Source organism: Geotrypetes seraphini, chromosome 10 (genome assembly GCF_902459505.1).
Source record: "Geotrypetes seraphini chromosome 10, aGeoSer1.1, whole genome shotgun sequence".
Lineage (NCBI taxonomy): Eukaryota > Metazoa > Chordata > Amphibia > Gymnophiona > Dermophiidae > Geotrypetes > Geotrypetes seraphini.
Window position 1 is genome coordinate 29,507,675 of NC_047093.1, and position 13,314 is coordinate 29,520,988.

The 13,314-nt window shown below is 43.2% G+C and overlaps 2 protein-coding genes across 5 annotated transcripts in view; one reads left to right on the forward strand and one right to left on the reverse strand.

Moving 5' to 3' along the window:
- Positions 1-3,281, reverse strand: part of LOC117367985 (tigger transposable element-derived protein 1-like) — a 29,054-nt gene extending 25,773 nt beyond the window's left edge. The window contains exon 1 of the mRNA XM_033961159.1: positions 3,168-3,281. The gene's annotated coding sequence lies outside the window, so the exon portion shown is untranslated. The remainder of the gene's footprint in view (positions 1-3,167) is intronic.
- LLGL2 (LLGL scribble cell polarity complex component 2) overlaps positions 3,216-13,314 on the forward strand; it is a 121,204-nt gene continuing 111,105 nt past the window's right edge. For 2 of the 4 annotated variants that reach the window (XM_033961150.1, XM_033961153.1), the window contains exon 1: positions 3,224-3,352. The gene's annotated coding sequence lies outside the window, so the exon portion shown is untranslated. Of the gene's footprint in view, positions 3,353-3,506; positions 3,566-10,712; positions 10,848-13,314 lie in introns of those variants that run through there. The other 2 variants (XM_033961151.1, XM_033961152.1) reach the window with 2 other exon arrangements.

Below are 13,314 nucleotides of genomic sequence, written 5' to 3' on the forward strand. Positions count from 1 at the left end.
TTTTATTTCTCCAGTGTTGAAATATTTGCTGACCCTTGCTGTAGCTGGTGGGGATCCTTAAGCCCACTGTGGACCTCCTCCAAAGGTGGCCAGAACTCCCTTCTACCAAGCGTAGCAGTCACTGGCAGTATCTTTGAGCCACTGAGGTACCAGAATCCGTGGTTTAGGGGTGTTGCTGCTGCTTGCCAAGCTTGGTAAAAGGGATTTTCGGCATAGCTTGAGGATCCTGCTTTGTCAAAGTGACCATCCCGTCTGGAATAAGATTCCAGACAATAGTGAGATGTGAATGTATGAACTGAGGACCAAGTAGCAGCTTTATAGATCTCATCAATAGGCGTGGAATGAAGAAAAACAACCGAGGCTCCCATAGCTCAGACTTTGTGCACTGTGACATGACTCTCCAGTTGTATTGCCTTCTGTTATGCTCAGGATGGGCTGCAAGCTGACAACCATGAAGAAATAGTTCTTTTAGATACCGGTTGGCCCAGTTTGTTAGAGAGACAAATAATTGAAGAGATGTTCTATGCAACTGAGTCCTTTGTAAGTATTAAGCCAAGGCTTGTTTGCAGTCCAACGTGTGAAGAGCCACTTCTCCAGGATGAGTGAGACTTTGGAAAAAACACTGGTAGCACAATAGACTGATTGAAATGAAATTCAGTGACTACATTTGGATGTGTACAAAGTACTACTTTTGTCATGGTGGAACACTGTAAAAGATGGGTCCACCACCAACACTTGAAACTCACTCACTCGATGATCAGATGTAAGGGAGATGAGAAAACCCACTTTCCAAGTGGGTTTTCTTAAGATGAGCCAAAGACATTGGTTCAAAAGGAGGCTTCATAAGTTTAGCAAGAACTACATTAAGATTCTAAACCAATGGAGGCGGTATGAGAGGTGGCTTGACATTGAAAAGTGCCTTCATAAATCTGTCTATGAGAGGAGGAGCAGCGAGAGGTTTACCCTCGACTGGTCTGTGGAAAGCATTGATAGCACTGAGATGAACTATAATAGAAGTGGTCTTAAGGCCTGAGTTGGATAAATGTAGAAGGTAATCCAATACTGAAGGTATAGAGGAGGAAGCAGCATAATGATGATAAGTACACCAAATGGAAAACCATGTCCATTTCTGTTGGTAGCACTGCTGTGTAGAGGGTTTTCATGATGCTTCTAAGATAAGTATGACAAGATGACTCTCGGCTGTTGTTATCCCAAAAGGTACCAAGCTGTCAGGTGCAAACACTGAAGACTGGGATGGAGAAGAGATGCTTGACTCTGCGTGAGAAGAAAAGGAAAAAGTTGCAGGGGTACTGGATCCTTGACAGTGAGCTGAAGTAGAAGGGAGAACCAGGGTTGTCTGGGCCACTAAGGAGCTATGAGAATCATGGTGGCCGAGTCCCATTTGAGCTTGACTAGCGTCTTGAGGATGAGAGGAATTGGTGGAAACGCATATAGGAACTTGTGCGTCCAATCCAGGAGGAAAGCATCTGCTTCCAGACACCAGGGAGAGTACTGTCTGGAGCAAAATTGAGGCAGTTTGTGATTGAGAGGAGACGCAAACAGGTCTAACTGAGGCAGGGTCTCAAACTTGCAGCCCGCCAGGTACTATTTTGAGGCTCTCGGTATTATAAAGAATTAGTCTTTATGGGAAAACTTTTGCCTTAAATGTCCGGCAATCACGTTCTGGAACGTTGCCCGCCTGACTACTGTAACCTCACACAAGCGCTTTCCTGCATCTGTACGCAACTGTCCTCTCCACGCCACCTCACAATCATGTGCAGACGCAGGAAAGCGCTTGCGTAAGGTTACAGCAATTGGGCGGGCAACATTCCAGAACGTAAGGAAACCATTGAAAGCAGTGCAGCTTGTGCATGTGTCCGGTGCTGGAGGAGGTGAGAGCTGAAGGCAGTTGTGGACATGACCGCTGGACACTTAAGACACAAGTTTTCCATAAAGAACATTCTTTCTTAACAAATGCTCACATATCGACGTCAAATCTTTTATTTATCTGTGGAAAAGAAAGTGATGTAATTGCAGGTAAACAACACATATTTTCCTTGATTTACTCATGAAACAAAAGATATCCACAAAAATGTGTACTCTGATATATGCATCATATATTCTCTCTGGGGGATGCCTCAGATCAGTAGTCTCAAACTCAACCCTTTGCAGGGCCACATTTTGGATCTGTAGGTATGTGGAGGGCCGCAGAAAATAAATAGTTAATGTCTTATTAAAGAAATTACAACTTTGCATGAAGTAAGTACCTATAAATCCAAAATGTAGATTATCTGAAATTATCAGAAGCAATTCAGGCAATATTTATAAACTATAGTTTATAAATCTTTCTTTAATTGCATCTGATAATTTCAGCTATGCACAGCTGAAAGCAGTGCAACATGCAGAAAGTGAAAAACTATCAAAGTATCAACTGCAAGAGACAAGATTTTGGACCAACTATTTTAAGGCCCTGGTATTATAAAGAACTGAATATTTCATGGGGTGTCCTAATTTTTTCACGACTGTATCTCTTGTCACCTTAATACCTCTATGATCACTATCTGGTCTTCCTTTCATAAGCACATTCCTTTCCTTTTTTTCATCCTTACCTAAATCAGCATCTTCCCCTTGCCTCCCTACTCCCCCGTGTCCAGCAGATCCTCTCTGCCCCCACCCACCCCCGCAAGGTCCAGCATCCACTTTTATGTCCCTGTCCTAGCTGTGTCCTCCTTATTCTTCCCACCCCACTCAGTTCCGGTAACTCTCCTCCGCCATGCTGACCCATCCTCTCTCCCTTCGGCCACAATGATCCAACCTCCCCCAGGAAAACAGATCCCCTCGGCCAGCGAGAAAGGAGACAGAAGCCGGTCTCGGTTCCTCCCCCTCAAAAACAGGAAGTGACCGGGGGGGGGGGCGGGATTGGGACCGGCAGAGCCTATAGCCGCGCAGGCTTCGCTGTCCTTTATCGCTAACGGGACTGGGGCAGAGTGGGCTTGGAGGCCCTGCCCGCACGACGGTGGGCGACACGGAGCCAACCCGTTAGCTCCGTTCCTGCGGCTCGGGGCATACGCGCTGGAACCGGGCTAGCACTCGCCGCCCCCCCCTCACCCCCCCAAGAGACTCCTTCAACCCCTTCCCTTATTCTTAACCCCACCCTCGCGTCTCACCTTTAAACTTGAGGGCGGCGGCGGCGCTTCACACGGGCGGCCGGCGACCCGCTCCACAGCCTTCCCGCTGACGTAACTTCCTGTTTCCGGCGGGGCGGGACGCGGCGGAGGGGGCAGGCTCTGAGGTCAGCACAGGTAGTCTGGATGAATCGCTGCTGCCGTTGCCCTCGGAGGCGAGCTCGAAGGTAGGACTGAGGGAGGGAGGCGCCCAACTGAGGCGAGAGCAAAGACCCTGCACCGGGGAGTGGTGTGGAAACCGTAGAGGGCGGGAAAGAGAGACGGGGGGCGCGCGCGCGCGCGCGTGGGGGGGAGCACCGGCTCCTCAAACGCCTGTGAAGAGGCGCTCGGCGTGGGAGGGGAGCCAAACGCCTGGGTCTTTACACCTGATGGGTGCGACGGTAACAGAGATTTCAAAACCCCTTTTATAAAACTTTTATCTTTGTAAGGGACAGAAAACCCTGTCGCATCGGTCGTGCCTTGCTTCCAACTACTGTAATACTCGGGGGGGAGGGGGAGGGCATTGTGTTAAAACGCTGGTCATTTCTGGTTTCCACTCCAGCGAGCGAAATCTCTTAGCTGTAGGTGCAGGTAAGGCGCTGTTTCCTGGTTCTTGCTGGGGGGGGGGGGGGGGGGGAATTAAAGTTGCACGGTCACAGGGAGGGAGCTTGGTTTGCTTTCTACCTGCGCGTGGTCCAGGTTACTTTTCCTCGGCCTTTTCTTGGAGGAAGCTCGGAAATCGCTTGGGAGCTGTTTTTTGGAGCTGAAGCGTTTAGTCTGTGCTTGGTTTTTCACCCTGTTGCTCTTTAAGGCTTCTGTTGTGTGAATCTCCCACCCATTTTTTGAATTCCGATCGCATTTTTGCACTACCACCTCTTTAGGGAGGGTAGGCTAGAGATTCTCCACACTTTTCGTGAAGAAATATTGGCCTGATGGTTTTGTTTCTCCCCCTGTGCAGCTTCATATCATGTATTCTAGTTGTAGGACTTTCATTCATTCATTTAGGTATTTAAAAGATCTGGATCATACATCCTGTTTCTTCTCTAGGTTAGAGGTATGCTCTTCTTCATCTTCTAAGAGACTTCTTACCATTTGAGACTGGCAAGCCTATTAGTTGGCCTTGTGGTAGAGAAAACTCTTTTCAGTGTAACATAGCAAGCAGCATACTGTGCAAAAGTGCTATTTAATTCTATTCACTAACCAGTAACATTGGGGGGCTATGTAGAAAGTCTCACAGTAGATGATGACTGAGGTCAGCTTCTGTCTTGAGATTAAAGAGACGATATTCTGCAGCGATGCTCAGTTAGCAATAAAAATTCAACCTGTGGAATTTTGCACTAAGGACAAGCTTGCCCAGTAAGTGCAGCTGGGCACAAGTAGTAGTAGCCTTGTAAAAAATTTCTTGCGCGTAAAACTTTTGGGAAGGTAATAGTATGCAAAGAGCAACATTCCAGTTCATGTGCACCAGTGTGTTAGCACTTTCATTTTTGTTTGGACATGCACATAGAACTGTTGCCTCCCATTCTGTCTTGCAAAAGTTGCAGGCACCAATCCGGCTGCAGTAAAAATAAGAAAAACAATCCATTTAAATCCCAAGAACTGGCATTTAAGTTCTGTCAATCGGCCCTTCTATGCTGGCTCGGACCACGTGAAAATTTTCTTACATTGTGGTCACATTAAAAACTCATCTCTTGTCGATTGCAGAGGAATACCTCATCATCATTTTACTTTAGAGGGAAAGGGGGGTGAGACTTCTATATTGCCTTTTTGTGGTTACATATATACAGGTACCGGTACTTATTTTGTACCTGGAGCAATGGAGGATTAAGTGACTTGGCCAGGGTCACAAGAGTGCTGAGGCAGATGCTCTACCACTAGGCCACTCCTCACCTCCATATAGTGTAGTGTGTACCCATGTCTATTGTAAGTTAACAGCTACAGTGAGCCCCTTTCTGTATCATGCGACCAGTAATGCATGCACTAATGCTCATTAACCACAAAATCCTGCCCATAGTAGCTTTCTGCATCATTCCTAGGGACTGTTTAAGCTAGTGTCCTTAGACTTTAGCTCCTAATGGAGTTTAGAAACATATACCTATGACACAAATTGGAATGTGACATGTAGCTTTTGTTTCAGGGACTGGCTCAAGGGATAGTGGTGCCCTTAGCCAACTTGCTCTGCAACTGCCCCCCTCACCATCACATCACTTCCAGTAACCCCTCATCCTCTACCACCCCTTGTAGGTCTGGCAGTACTCCCTCACCTTTTTCACTCCTCCGTGGTCCTGTAAAGTTTATTTTGATGGCAGCAGTAGCATGACAGGCTGTCTTGGCTAGCCCCTGGCAGGCAGAAACTATGCTAAAGGAGGTACTGGTAACATGCCATCCTGCAAGATTATGGTTTTCATCTAGTAAGTATATGGTGCCATCCCTGGAGTGGCAATGACATTAAAAAATCAACTGTGACTGACATGAAAACCAATGCCCAAAATTGGGTGACACTGATTTTGAACTTTAGGATTGAATAAATCACAACCTCTGATTCTTCATTCTGTAATTATATATAACTGTGTGAAAATATTCACACTGTCTTAAAAATGCAATTCAAAATACATTAACTTAGGAGTTTTTCTCTCACCTACGCATCACACTGTACAGTTTCAACATGCAGTGGAACCTTGGTTTACGAGTATAATTCGTTCCAGAAGCATGCTTGTAAACCAAAATACTTGTATATCAAAGCGAGTTTCCCCATATGAAATAATAGAAACTTGCTTTTGATACGTGTGTGTGTCGTCGTCCCCCGAGGCTAGCGTCGCTGCTTCCCCCTCCCCCCCCCCCCCCCCGCTCGAACCGGCACCCTCCCCCCGAACAACTTGAACTTACCCCCCCCCCCCCGGTCTGGCACCCCACAGGATGTGCCGGTGTCGCTAGAAGATCTTCCTGCCTCTGCCGGGCCTTGAGCATGCATCTGCGCATGCTCAAGGCCTAATTCTCCCTCTCGCCGAGATTCTCGAGTTGTCGAAAGTTTGAAGAATCTGTCTTTCGACAACTACAAGAACGAGAAGGCATTCGGAAAAATTAAAAGGGGATAGATTTAGAACCAATACTAGGAAGTTCTTCTTCACCCAACAGGTGGTGGACACCTGGAATTCGCTTCCAGAGGGCGTGATAGGACAGGGTACGGTATTGGAGTTCAAGAAGAGATTGGACAATTTTCTGAAGGAAAAGGGTATGGAAGGGTATAGATAGAGGGTCCTGGATCTGATGGGCCGCCGTGTGAGCTGACTGATGGGCATGATGGACCTCTGATCTGACCCAGCAGAGGCACAGCTTATGTTCTTATGTTCACTGCACTAGAGAATGACATGGGAACAGAAAATACTGGGCTTAATTCCTACTGCAGTGCCTTGTGACTCTGGCAAATCACTTAACCCTCCATCGCCCCAGGTACAAGATAAATATTTGTATGTAACATGTACTCCTCTTTGATTGTAACCATAGAGAGATCGTGTATAAAATCCATTCCCTTCCCCTTTCCCTTGACTGAAAACAAGAATAAAGTCATTTACCTATAGTGGGGTAATTCCACATGCAGAGGTGATTGAAAAATGACTTTGATTCCCTCCTGTATACTCTTTAATTTAAAGCATTAAGTATCATTAAAAAAAATCCTCTTTCTTGCATGCACCAGGAGCAGCACCTATTACTACTACTTATCATTTCTATAGTGCTACTAGGCATACGCAGTGCTGTACATCAAGACATAGAGACAGTCCCTGCTCAAAAGAGCTTATAATCTAGTCAAGAGGAACAAACTGGACAAGAAGGTGAATCAATACACAGTGCTCAGTTGGGGTTAATTACAGAGGGAATGATGAGACAAATATCGTTGCTTAGCAGGTGAGTAGGAGTTTGGAATTGAAAGCAGCTTCCAAGAAGTGGCTTTGAGTCTGGATTTGAATACTGCCAGAGACAGAGCTTGACGTATTGAAATCAGGCAGTTTGTTCCAGGATACAGTGTAGCAAAGTAGAAGGGATGGAGTCGAGGTGGCCATAGAGGAGAAGGGTACACTTCAATCTATGGCAGTGATTGTCAACCAAGTCCTTGGGACACAACCAGTCAAGTGAGGTTTTCAGGAGGAAGCCCATAATCAATATGCACAAAATAGATGTGCATGCAGATTTATTTTATATATAGTCCTTGTGGATATCCTGAAAACCTGACTAGTTGTATCCCAACTCTGGTCTCTAGCTATGTTAAACTATTCCATTGGATTAGGAAAGCGGGGTTGGGAAGGGAAAGTGTGACTGCATTCTCTTTGTATCAACATTCAACTCCACACTCTCTGGTGACAGCAGAGAGAATTCATCCCTGCACTGAGGTGGTTGCATAAATGAGCTGTTGCTGATGATGGTGATATGGGCTTGCAACTTGGAATAATTTGGGAGGTTGAAGCAGTGCTGTAATTGAATAGGTTTTGAAGAACTAATTGTCCAAATGCATTGTCACATCTTAATGACTTATCTGGACATTAGTGTTTAGTAAAGGAATGACTACTCTTTTACAGATAGGGTGATAGTTGTGTGGAACAGTCTCCCGGAAGAAGTGGTGGAGACGCTTACTGTGTCTCAATTCAAGAAGATGTGAGATAGGCACATGGGATCTCTTCCAGAGAGGAAGAGAGAATGGTTACTGCAGATGGGTAGACTAGATGAGCCATTTGGTCTTTATCTGCCATTAGAGAATGACACGGTGACAAAATTCATCACCGTTCCCGTCCCCGCGGATAACCGCGGGAAATAATCCCATGTCATTTTCTAGTGTCTATTTCAACCTCGGTCCTTCTACACCAGCATTCTTCAAAGCAAAGCTTGCGGGTCAGTGGTTGTGGCCATTCATACTCTGATTCTTATGTGAGCCAAGGATAATGAAGCCATTGTGACATCACTGATGTGATTGGCTCTTAGGCACTGGTGGAATGAGGCATTATGACATCACAATATCTGCTCAGTCCTTCTACACCAGCATTCTTCAAAGCAAAGCTTGAAGGTCAGTGGTTGTGGCCATTCATACTCTGATTCTTCCCTTAAAGAATGACATGAAGATGGTTTCCCGCGGTTATCCGCGGGGACGGGAACGGTGATGAATTTTGTCACCGTGTCATTCTCTATCTGCCATCAAAATCTATTAGTAGTCCCATCACTTAGACATGTCAATACAAGGAGAAACTCAATTTTTTCGGTTGTTGCTCTCTCCCTTTGGAATTCAATGCCTAACTTCTTAAGAGAAACACCATCTATTGAGAAATTCAAGTCCTTCTTTAAAACATTCCTTTTTAAGGATGCATTCTTAGGGCTCCTTTTATCAAGCTGCGCTAGCGGTTTAACGCGCATAATAGCGTGCACTAAACCGCCAGCCGCGCTAGCTGCTACTACCTCCTCTTGAGCAGGCAGTAGTTTTAGGCCAGCGTGGGGGTTAACGCGTGATTAAATGTCACGCGTGTTAACCCCGCTAGCGCAGCTTGATAAAAGGAGCCCCAAGTTTGACTGTCCTTCTAAGGATTTTATAAACTTAATTTCAGCCCACTTAAGTTGGACTGCTACATGTTACCCTGCCCTTTTGTATTTTCCTGTTTCTCTCTCTTCTTTATTTATATTGTAGTTCTCCCTTCTCCACTCATTTCAGTAAGTCCTTTGGTCTTATTTGTCCATTGTTTTAACTGATGATGTTTTTTGTTTGTTTGTTTGTTATAGTTTGTCCCCTCCTTGATTTTATTGTATAACCACATTGAAAATTTTGATAAGGCGGTATAGCAAATGTTTAATAAGAAACTTGGATCATGTTTAAGTCACAAGAGAACGGATCTTTTTTTGAATAATATCTAACCCAAATATTAGTTAAATATAGAGATAGAAAGGTCTAAGGATATTTAATAAATCATCTTTTTCTACTGATATTCAGCATAATTAAATGCCATCAGATTACACAATCATAACCCCCTTTACTAACTGAAGCTTTTAATGTACTAGAAACAAGCATTTATTTTAGTGGAATCCCAAGTGACTAATAAACTAGGAGGGTGATATACGAGTATCATATACTGCAGAAAATTTTAAGTACATCGGACCTCACATCATTCTGTTCTTTTTGCAACATATAATCATTTATATCGCTACCTCCATCCCATCCCTTACAACTGTGTAGCAAATCGTGTCTTTAATCTAAAAGTGGCAACTAATAGCAATTAGTGTCACATCCCTCAAAAAATGATAGATTGTCTTTTCTTAAAACTGCAACACTTATCTTATATGGCACAAAACGCCAATCCAGCTTTGGTTCTAATATTGTATAAGGAAATATCCAACGCTCTACTTTTCTCGAGCGTTTCAGTCTAACCAGACCTTCATCGGGGGATACTACTGTTGCTGAAATGAATTATCACATTTCTAACGCGCTAGTGCTAAATATCAGTAGAAAAAGATGATTTATTAAATATCCTTAGACCTTTCTATCATGTTTCTAAGTTGCAGCCTTCTGTATGTTTTGTAGCTGAAGATTTGCTATAGGTGTTGCTATTTCTCAGACTTGTGTACCAGTGGTGGTATATTTTCTATAGAACGCGGTTCTTTCTGAAACCCAATTTTTAAAGAGTATGTATGTGTTTTGATATGAACCAATCCTAGATTATACATCATTTCATATATTTATTTCACCTATCTTACATTCTAGGTGGATCACAACAAACATAAATTGTTTTGGTCAATATGCAAATAATTGTGAACATTTTATTAAAATAATTACTTTTTTAGTCCAGTTTTCACATGTTGTCTGCTTTTTAATGCTCTCATGGTTGGTGTTTTGTGTGTCTATCAAGTTTACGTATGTGCATTACAATCAACCTAAAATGCAGCTTCTCAGATAGGACTAGGTTAAGATAGGCGAGTACATTTTTCCTGCTCTTTTGCCATTTGGTTGCTAGTGGCATATCACAGAATCAACTGATATACCAACCTCAAATGATCAAGACCCTCTGATTTTACATGATTTGTAGGATGTTTATGTTCTAGGTAAGTCACATCACTCCTCAGGTGAGGTTTACATTAGATTAGTAAAAACCTAGGGTTCAGTTACTTTAGTGCCAGTCCCCAGTTACAGAATTCTTTCTTAAGTTTGTGATAACTAGAAGAGAACTACTTTCCTTTTAGGCAGATACTGATACATTTTTTCTTGGGTACTCTAGGTGAACTTAAGGACTATTTTCTGGTGGTTTTCATTGTTTTATTCTGATTGTGTAATTTTTTTTGTGAGCCATCACATGCTGTATACTGTATATTTAGCAATTTATAAATGATTTTAAAATAGAAATATTTAAAAACTAAATAAGAATAAAGAGCCAGAAGGTCTTCACTCTTCTTGACTTGGTGCTTGATGGAAACTTCTTTTGCAGTAATAACAGCCATAAGTCTTTTAAGATAAGGGTCTACCAATTATGCACAGTGGACTTAAAAAGTTTTTGCTCATTCTTTGGTGCAAAATATCTCTAGTGCTTTCACATGGACCAGGCAGGAATCCCCTAGGGACTGCAGTCTTCAAGCCTCCTCCCGGGTCTGAGCTGTGACCAGGACTTTCAGGCATTCTCACTTTCTTCTTCTGAACGACTGTCATTGTTCTGCTGGAAGGTGACTTTCATTTTGCACTAAATGAAAATAACTAAGAGGGGTTGTGGTGCATAGTGTTTGCAATGTTAATTGGTTCCTGCATTTGTTGAGATCAGGTACGGTTTATAGATGTACCTTTATCCTTTGTATATGCTGTTGAATATTTGTTCTAAAGAATGGTAGTAATTTCTGATACAGAATTATAGTCGTGTGCACCTTTCTAGTTCTGGCCAATTACACTGTATTTTTGACTGGCTTGAATCAAGGTCCACTATCACATTCATCTAATTATCCTTTAGTTTTGGTGGGGTGGGGCATGGAATTCACTGCTTTTTATAGAATAGATTATTTGTAGGCCATGCTAGTAGTTTCCTCAAGTTTAGTTGAAAAAAATGGACTCTGATATAGCTAGGGCAGGGGTAGGCAATTCTGGTCCTCGAGAGCCTGAGCCAGGTCAGATTTTTAGGATATCCACAATAAATATGCATGAGATAGATTTGCATCTCAAGGGGGCAGTGCATGCAAATTCATCTCATACATATTCATTGTGGATATTCTGAAAACCTGACCTGGCTTTGGCTCTCGAGGACTGGAATTGCCTACCCCTGAGCTAGGGGATAGACCAGGGGTGTCCAATGTCGGTCCTCGAGGGCTGCAGTCCAGTCGGATTTTCAGGATTTCTCCAATGAATATACATGAGGTCTATTTGCATGCACTGCTTTCATTGTATGCTAATAGATCTCATGCATATTCATTGGGGAAATCCTGAAAACCCGACTGGATTGCGGCCCTCGAGGACCGACATTGGACACCCCTGGGATAGACTATTGAATATAGAGAAGCAAAAATAATCACAATGGAATACTGCATCATGAAAACTTTATTACATCTGCTCTTATTTATATATTCTTTTCTTGTCCTAAAATATAAAAATACAAGAGCCTGTTATTCTCGGTACTATAGGGTTAATATAAAAAATAAATTTTAAATGAAATTTGAGGCAATGGAAAGCAGGGTTTTTAGTTTCCTCCAAAGTCTTATTTTGCCATTTGGATGCTGCTTTTATTTATTGATGCTTAATATATACTGCCTATTGCACAAAGTGCTGCTAGGTGCATTACAATATAACCCCCCCCCCCTCCCTTTTTAATTTTTTTTTCTTACTAAGCAGTCTGGAGTGCTAATTGCTCTGACGCTGCTCCGACACTCGGAGAATTCCTATGAGCGTCTAAGCATTTATCGCCCTGAGCTGTGGTAGAAACCTCTACCAAAGCTTAGTGAAAGAGGGCCTAAGTTAGTTTATAAGTGAGGAAAATGAGATATAGCAGGTATTGTCTGTATATAAACCAGGTAGAAGTTTAAGATCTGAGACAACCATGGCTGGGGATATCTTACATTATGCTGTAACAAATCATTCTGAATTCTCAATGGCTGCTGCGGGTCTATGGAATAAGTTGCCAGGTAGCATTCGCTTGGGTAAGAACATTGAACAGTTTCGTAGATTTCTTAACTCATTTATTTGTACAGGTTTTTTTTATGCTAGATTAACTGATCAGAGCAGAAACATTATAAGATTACAAGTGGTGATTGTTGATATAATAAGACCGAGCAGTGCAACTATTAGGAAAGGTTTCATCATTTATATTATTAAGATAAAGGATGAATGTGGATTTGAATGCTGTCATTTTTAGATTATCTATTGATATTGCATGTTTTATTCTGTAATCCGCCTAGGTATCGGTGGGATATAAATTTTAAAAAATAAATAATACAATCTCAAGAACTTGTTTTGTATCTGGGGCAATGAAGAGTTAAGTGACTTATCCAGAGTCATAAGGAGTTGCAGTGGGAATCTGACTCACAACCTCAGGGTGCTGAGCCAGCTGCTCTAACCACCAGGCCACTCCTCTCATTCTAGAACTAGGGGCACCACATCTGTTCCACAATCAAGCCTGAATGGCCTCATAAGACAGGGAGCCAAAGGCAGAGTTTTGTCTCTCTAGCCTGAGACGGGACTTGGCCTTTTGTAAAAGAGCGATATAGTAATATGTTTCTGTTGGAGATGGGAATAGAGAGCATCTCTGAAATGCCGTAATGTGTGCGGATATTCATAAGAACATAAGCAGTGCCTCCGCCGGGTCAGACCACAGGTCCATCCCGCCCAGCAGTCCGCTCCCGCGGCGGCCCAAAACAGGTCAAGACCTGTCTGAATCATCAGAAGGGGCTCCCTTGCCACCTTGGTTTCCCATTTAAGTCCTGCCTTCCTATTGAAGTCCTAGCCCTCCGGTCTTGCACATGCACGACCAGGTTAGTTTATACTCATTACCTGATTAACTTCCTATACTTGTGTTACATCCCAGCTCCTCCCTCAGTATCCCACGATCCCTTTATCCCTCAGGAATCCATCCAATCCCTGTTTGAATCCTTGTACCGTATTCTGCCTGATCACTTCCTCCGGTAGCGCATTCCAAGTGTCCACGACCCTTTG